Here is an 8,332-nt window from a genome sequence, read left to right as displayed (position 1 = left end):
TCAATTGTAACTTGGTCTCATAGGTCACGCATCCCTATTTGCTCCAAGGACTTGCCTCCTCCTTGGGCACATTTTCTTCATGAGAGTTCTCCTTTTTTTTCTTATTCTTTTCATCATATGCCTTGCGACGCATATTTTGTTGCTTAATAGTGCGATCTTCACAAACAAAACATTTTGTATCCCTCAAATATTTTCAACTATTATCAAGAATAATCCTTTTCTTGGTCTCATTCGGCATGGTGCATACAATTGGCCGTTCTCCCGAGCAAGGAGCTCCTTGCTTCCCCACTCTATGTGCTCCATAGACCATAACTCCGGACGTGCCAAAGTGGGTTTTGAAGAAATCTTCGATAACAATGGCAAGAGAAGGAGGTGTGTCTAGCTTCTCTTCGGAAATTCCACAAATAACAATGTTCTTGGAACGTCGCTCCCGTTCCTTCTTCTCCTCCACATCCACATACTCAACATTCTTTGTTTGAACCACATCTTGTATGAGTGAGGAATTGGAAACCACATTGCTACCACATACATCAGACCAAGATTTGTTTGTGCATACATTTTTCATGTCGCATACATCCCGGCTCATGGTGTCAAATTTCTCCTCTTTCAATACATGGTCATGCTCTACTTTGCTCATCCACTCCTTCAAAGCATTCAAGTCCACAAGAAAGCGTTCACATTCCTTGACTTCCTCTTCAAGTTGCATCATACGTGTTGTTTGCATCTCAAGTGTCCTCTTGAGATTCTCATTCTCAACCACAAGTACCCTTAGTGTGCCATTCTCCATTGCAAGTGCTCGTAAGTCTTCGCCTTGTTTGTTTATGGTCTCTTGCAATGATACCAAGTATGCCATGATCATGTTTTTCGATGTCGTTGGTTGGGTGGTTGTGTTGCTATCTCCACACTTAGGAGATTTTGGATCATTTGCCACAATGGTTATGGACCTAGTTGAAGAAGAAGAACCCTTACGAATGCTGGAAGACATTGTATGTAAAATAAGAGATGAGAGTCAATTTTCCTAAACATGTTCACTTCGAAAATGTTGTTACAGAAACGCCTTCCATAACTCTGAAAATTTATGTCTTTACATCAATGTGTAGAGAGAGAGAGAGAGTATCCAAGCTACGTTGATAATGATTGAGACACACACACACACACACACACACACACACACACACACACACACAGCGCCATTGTCGCTACTGCACATGTGTGTGTGTGTGTGTGTGTGAGAGAGAGAGAGAGAGGGGGGGGGGGGGGAGGGAGAGAGATCATGCAAGCAAGCATATATATACATATATATATATATATATATAGAGAGAGAGAGAGAGAGAGAGTCCACCCAATGTCAGAGACGCCAAAAAGATAGACACACACACAGAAGACTCTTGACATTGTTGCTGTGTGTGTGTGTGTGTGTGTGTGTGTGTGTGTGTGTGTGTGAGAGAGAGAGAGAGAGAGAGAGAGAGAGAGAGAGAGAGAGAGAGAGGCCTCTCACCCTGTGCTCGAATAAAACCTAGGTTTAGTGTAATCTACAAATTTTTAGATTTACCTCCAACTTTTCAATTTGAAGGTGAGAAAGCCTACAAACTTTAGAGAAACTTGTTGTGGAAGCCTACAAATTTAGTCACTTTACCTTCAAAAATTTCTCATATATAGATTTGTCAAGTTTTTGGGGGGAAATTTTTCAAGCATTGCTCTCACCACTCTAGATAGATAGATAGAGAGAGAGAGAGAGAGAGAGAGAGAGAGAGAGAGAGAGAGAGAGAGAGAGAGAGAGAGAGAGAGAGAGAGAGAGAGAGAGAGAGAGAGAACTCAAAAGCTCGGTACGAAGGTAAATTTATTAAAGAGACTAACAACTTCAAGGCCAATAGATCCCTCCATGCATCGTCCATTAGAGGAGGCTACAAAAATGGATGTTGCATGTGATCATGTTTCCTACCTTAGGAAATTTGGTGCATTTGCTCGATGTTCAGATATTAGCACGCCCTACATCCTAGCACAATGCAGCCGTGCTTGTCGTGTTCCATGTGGTAGCTTCCCATCTAGCCCGACTTCCTCGTTGTGTGTGTGTGTGTGTGTGTGTGTGTGTGTGTGTGTGTGTGTGTGTGTGTGTGTGTGTGTGAGAGAGAGAGAGAGAGAGAGAGAGAGAGAGAGAGAGAGAGAGAGGGAGGAAGTTGTGGACATCAACTTTTGCGGTTCCTATTGGACAAAGAGACAGAGAGAGTTGTGGCTAGTGTGTGCAAAATCTTGGCTAGATTCCAAGTCTTCCTTGAAGAAAGCCAATGAAATTTTACAAGATTTAGAGTAAATACTGACATACTTTAAATTATGACCTAAAAACTTCAAGAGTTTTAAGTGTGCCCTAATTTTCTTTGGCTAAGGAAAATGTTTTTTTGGCATGCTGTGGTTGTAGCTACATCAACTTTTGTAGCACCTCATTGGAGAGAGAGAGAGAGAGAGAGAGAGAGAGAGAGAGAGAGAGAGAGAGAGAGAGAGAGAGGACAAGGGTCCTACGGGGCAAGGCCCAACCTAGGGGGTCAGGGACCTAGACCAAGGGCCGGCTAGACCAGTGCGGACTGGGGATCCGCTTAGGGCAAGTGCTAGGAGCTAGCCTATATAAGGGGCGGTAGGGAGGAGGATCCCGGGTTCAGTTACCCTAGGTCTTATATTGGTATCAAAGCTCAAGGGGAGGGAGGAGCTATGGAGGAGGGCTTGCCCACGACCCGAGAAAGAGAGAGAGACATATCATGCAATCCTCCGTGCAAGGGAGAAGCTGCGTGGGCATGGCCCCTTCAAGAGATTGCCCGAAGAAGATGGCAATCGACACGAGCAGCAGGGCCATGGGAGCGCCTGCTTGAGAAAATAAGTTTGGGGTCGGGGTTCACAATGTGTGCCCAGCCGCTTAGCAGGGAAGTGGTCGAAGACGAGGCTTGGAGAAACCGTGTGTGAGGCCGCTTGCGGCCGGGAGGGAGCAAAGCTTAACCTCCACCAAACCGCTCGCAGGTGGAGTCGATGGGAGCGCAAGGCGGAGGAGACCACTGTTCGACACACGGCCAAGCCCAAACTCGCAACAGAAGCCACGGTTAGCCAACTTTCTCTCTCCGTGCAGAGCCGCCATGGCTCCTGCAGGTCTTTTCCTTTTTCTCTCTCTTTTTATTTTTAGGTTTTGATCGTCTTCAGTTGGGCGCCGTCCAATCCTGGCAGCCCATCCCACGCTATGGTCTTCCATGGTTTGCCTCGATGCAGTCATGCATGACTGCATGCTCATGCAAGCGGACTATACAAGGGGTACCAGGGTTTTATAGGCACTTTTAGCATGAAGGCACACAGCATCCAGTGGTGTGGCCGGCATACACATGCAAGGGTATCCGCACCGGATTCATAGTTGCATGAGTGCAACACGGAATACACACACGGAATTCAATGACCTCGGCAATACCGGATAGGTAGCAGGAAATATCTGCACGGACATGAAACGTTTAGCATGCATGCTCATGCATCATGCAAAACTTCGATGGCACGGCAAGTCGAGTCGCATGATTAACAAGGAATGCATAAATTTTATGTTTGATTGGTCAATGTTTCGAATGCTGCATAGTTATATCGTGCAATAGAAGTGAGCACACATCAGGCACTCCAAGCAAGTATCAAGCACTTCAAGCACGCACAGCTTGTGACAGATATTTGAAGCATTCACATAATGTTGCCCTACATTATTGGCAAGGGCCAATTATTAGTTTCACGCCCACATCAAGCACGGCTTCTTGTTTTAGTCGATCTGTTTTTTTTACGATGATGTGACCTAGATGGTGAGCATGTCAGGAAACCTGTAAGACAGGTAACCATAGCTTGTCTAAATGCCACTAGGCAATGAGTCTATGTCTATACTTTCATACGGCATCACGTTTACCGATTACATTATCCTACAAGGATTACAAACATATTCTTATGTTGCTAGAGTCGATAGGATAAGCTCTCTCAAGGAGATTCAAGAATGCATGGCATGTTATTTTGAAACGCTTGTAGTGACTTACGGTGCAATGATGGTCGTGGCTCATGGTAAAGTCACCTACTCCTTGAGACTATCCTACTGGCACCTATCCATCTTTATTCTATATGATGGTTAGGAAGCAGTGGCTTTCATGTCATGGTATGCTTATCAGTTATCCAATCGGAGTCATACACAAGAGGTGTATGAGCTCATTGCACATCCTACGAAGTTTGTGAGCAGCTTACGTTCTTTTATCTATCCAGAGTACTTTGAACTTACTGCCATGGATACCATGTCTTTGTGCACATATGCACACTCCCAGTTGCGTGGTCTTCTGAAGACTACAAGTAGTTTCTGACATGTAAAATATGTTCCGTTTGTATCTACGAGACATAACCTATGAATTAAAGCATACTCTTCGTCACAAGGTGGGTAGAGTGGTCACACAAGGTGTATGCTCTACTGGAGTACTAGTAGACCATTGTATGTAGCATGTTGCTGGGATTTTCTTGCTTGCATGAATTGGTATCCCTCCTACTCGCATGACAAGGCATAGTCTATGAATTGGGCATGACCTCGTATGTTGAGTAAGGGTACATCTTTTTTCATGCATGAAGATGCTAGCTCGCCTGTGATTACATCTATTATGGTTTACTTGCTCCAGAGCTACAGGACACACTGCTACGAGAATGTGTTAGAAATTTCAACAAGGAATATGCACGGCATAATTCCAGTGGTTGTCCCATTGAGACTTTTTAATACTTTGGTGAGACACGCTTTCTCCTTTGTGTGGGAAAAAAGAGTTGTGTTCAACTCTCGCAAATTTTGTATGCTAGGTATGCACCACATATAAGGCATGTGGGGAGTTGTAAGATACAATACTAGAGCTACTTGAGTTGTTGTTATTTCTCGACTTGTGCAAGACACAACTTGGATTTGGTAAGCAAGGCTTGTCCGACTTCAAGCTAGGCTAGGAGCCATGAACTTCTCTTGTGAACATCTAGTTGGTTCACTACACTATTGGGATTTAAAGAATAGGCTACCCTCATTATGCACAAAGTTGCAAGTGTAGTATACGCTTGTGGTGTTTTGTCCTCACATGCAAGGCATGAGGATCAGTTTCAGCAGATCGATGACACTTTGTCTTGGTTTTTCTTTTACCATAGTTTTGACTATGAGTTATACTGTTGTACGTCACTTGGATACGAGTCTCATGACTATGAGTCACTCTTGTTTTCTTGTGAGGTGTTTCTCTTCTCAATGCCTCAGAGATAGTGTCCTTTTTCTATACGATAGTTCAAGGCGAGTACGACTCTTTATTAAGATTGTTTTTATGTGTAAACAATCTATACGACTTACCACTCTCTTGTAGGTAGTCCTAGTCTGGAGATCAAGGTCACGGCATCTTGTCTATAGCATTCTATAGCCTCAGGTGGTTATAATGCTTTGTGGTCACGGTACCACTGTTTTGGGGTAAGACCCGGCGGGTGATTGTTACATCACCCCATAGGCATTACGGATCACAGTTTGATCTGCATTAAGGATCATAGTTGATCTCTCCTAGGAAAGACTTCCGTAATCTCCCACATGCGGTAGCGGACGGACACACTTATCAAGTTGATTCCAATCCGTCTGTACACGGTTGTCTCTGTTGGTTACCGTTATCTGCTAGTTGAGCAATTTCTCTACAAAGAGTCTTACCAAGGGGTTTGACTACGTAGATTCTAATTCAAGGGCTTGGATTGCAACAGCAACACCCACGGTTCCTAGTGCAATGCTATTTGTTTTTTCAGGTAGGGGACGTGCTCCTCTCCATTTGAATACAAGTAAGTGGACATTATGTTCAAATCTCCAGGTACGCATCTATTGATTTGGTGTTACTCCATTTTTAGTATGTTTCGCTTGGTTTTTCAAGACGTCTAAGTATGCTTGAATGCTACAGAGCCATGCCAAGGGCATGTAGACACAAAGTATTTTGGGCACAGTGTCAAATCTATCTTTCTGTCTTATGCTGTTATGAACCTACTTGTAGGGTTCAATTTGGCACCTGTTGTCACATGGGATACAACATGGTCTAGGAACTCAAGGAGTTCGGTCTAGCCAGTGTGGAGCAAGGCTAATGAGGGTCCCTCTCACTCCTATCGTAGAGTGTTTGCAGTTACCTCCACACACAAGTACATCTTGTACTTGAAGGATGTTTTTTTTACACATCCTTACTGTTGAGACATATTCCACATGTGGAGAATATGAGTCTCTGGACTGACACTGGCGCCATTATTTCAATTATGTGTCACAACAAAGTCTCTAGTGCTGGTCACAACTTTTTTCTAGACCATTTTTAACACGACGTATCAGGAGCAATTTCGTGGCCAGAAATTGTTGGATACTTAGAATGACTTGTTAAGGTACAAGTACTACTAAATAACATTACAGATGGTTGTTTATACATATAGCAAGGCTATAAGTTGCAAATGAAAAAGATTCATTGTCTGTACCTAGAAGTGATCAATGTTTTACCTTCTATTGCCATTCAGACGTTTCAGCAAGGCTTGCAAAAGATTGCAACTGAAAGTATTTAGTTTCTTTTTAGAACTATTTACATTCTTTTTTAATGTGTGCTACGCGCATCACATTTTGCCATAAGTATTGGCAAGGCTCATTATGGATATACAGGTTCGGGTTAGTTTTTGCTAAATGCATGCACACTAGGTGTTATGGACCCTGGTGTTTAGCAAAGGCTAATTTGGAACGGCATGCATATTCCTCAGGTTGTTGCTTATGAAGCATTTTGCACCCTATGTGCACTATCTCTATGAGATTACTTTTGGATCCACTAATCACCAATAGAGGTCATGGCTCGGTTTGGGCGTTTGTGGATTTTTTCAAGTTAACCACGATGGTTATTTCAGACATTGTTGATTCTTCGCCAATGTTAAACACTACTGTGATTCCCCGTTTACCAGTCATCTGGGATGACTGTCTGTAAACCATGAGAAAAAACACACCTCAATACTGTCAGTTATCCAAGGGGATAGGCAGATTACAAAGAGTAATCTTGTGCTAAAGGATCTGCCAAGAGCATACGTTAGCATAACGCATTTCTGAATAGATGATTTTCTCCCTATTTTAGAATTTGCTTAAGTACAATTTTCGACTTTGAACACCTCTCGTGGTGGGGTTGGAGATTGTGTCAATACTTTCATACGTCAAGGACTTACCAGGTGTGCTAACAAAGTATGTTGGCAAGTAACCTTCATTAGGGATGAACATGTAGTTCTTTGGGTTCCAAACTATTCAAAATTCTAACACGAGGACATTCCCTATCTACGGACTTTTCAAGATACTCAGGCGAGTAAGAAATCTGGCTCACAACTGCATGGAAAGTTACGCCAAGGTTTCCTTGGATTATTCCAGTACCTTCAGAAGATCTGAAAACTGGTTATGCCTTTGGACAACTCTTAGTTGTGGTTACTCCTTTATAGTACTCAAGTGAGTTATAAATGGAGTTACCATTTAGCCCAAGTGGTTGCAAACGGACAACAATGTTGAAAATCAAGATATTGCTCTTGGTTTCATTGAACCTCCTCACTGCACCAATTATCGGTCATACAGACAACTGGCTCCCTTATGGGACGTCAATAAAGAGAACATCAGTATTCTTAAGAAGATATTACTACTTGTGTTTTGGAGGATGAAAACTCTTCCTAAAGGGGGGAGTAATGTCAGGACAAGGGTCTTACGGGGCAAGGCCCAACCTAGGGGGTCAGAGACCTAGGCCAAGGGCCGGCTGGACCAATGCGGACTGGGGATCCGCTTAGGGCAAGTGCTAGGAGCTAGCCTATATAAGGGGCGGTAGGGAGGAGGATCCCGGGTTCAGTTACCCTAGGTCTTATAGAGAGAGAGAGAGAGAGAGAGAGAGAGAGAGAGAGAGAGAGAGGAGAAGAAGAATAAGAAGAAGTCTCCCTTATGGATTTTCTTAGTGAGGACTCCCCATAGGCCCCATAAAGGGCATATAATTTGGAGGGCCCTTCATCACTTACCACAATTTCCCACAAGTTGGTGTCATAACAAGTTGCTTTGATGCATGCAGAGAAGCGCATGCCAATCGAGCAACTTAGTAAAGCAGCCAGTTTAGAAGGAGTATTAAGAATGTGGAGGGTGGTTGGAGTACCCTCTAAGAAAACGACATCGCTATGCATTTTCGATGCACATCAAGAAAATCAAAAGCATAGGGGCCCCACATCAGGCAAGTAAAGGGCATGGCAATGGTGCCTTTCGAGGGCCTATGGGGGAGCCCTCTATATGCTCCACCCTGCTACAAATCTAACATTGCTTGCT

The sequence above is a fragment of the Adiantum capillus-veneris genome, chromosome 14, assembly GCF_014529385.1.
Source record: "Adiantum capillus-veneris isolate H3 chromosome 14, ASM1452938v2, whole genome shotgun sequence".
Taxonomy (NCBI): Eukaryota; Viridiplantae; Streptophyta; class Polypodiopsida; order Polypodiales; family Pteridaceae; genus Adiantum; species Adiantum capillus-veneris.
This window is presented reverse-complemented; position numbering follows the sequence as displayed.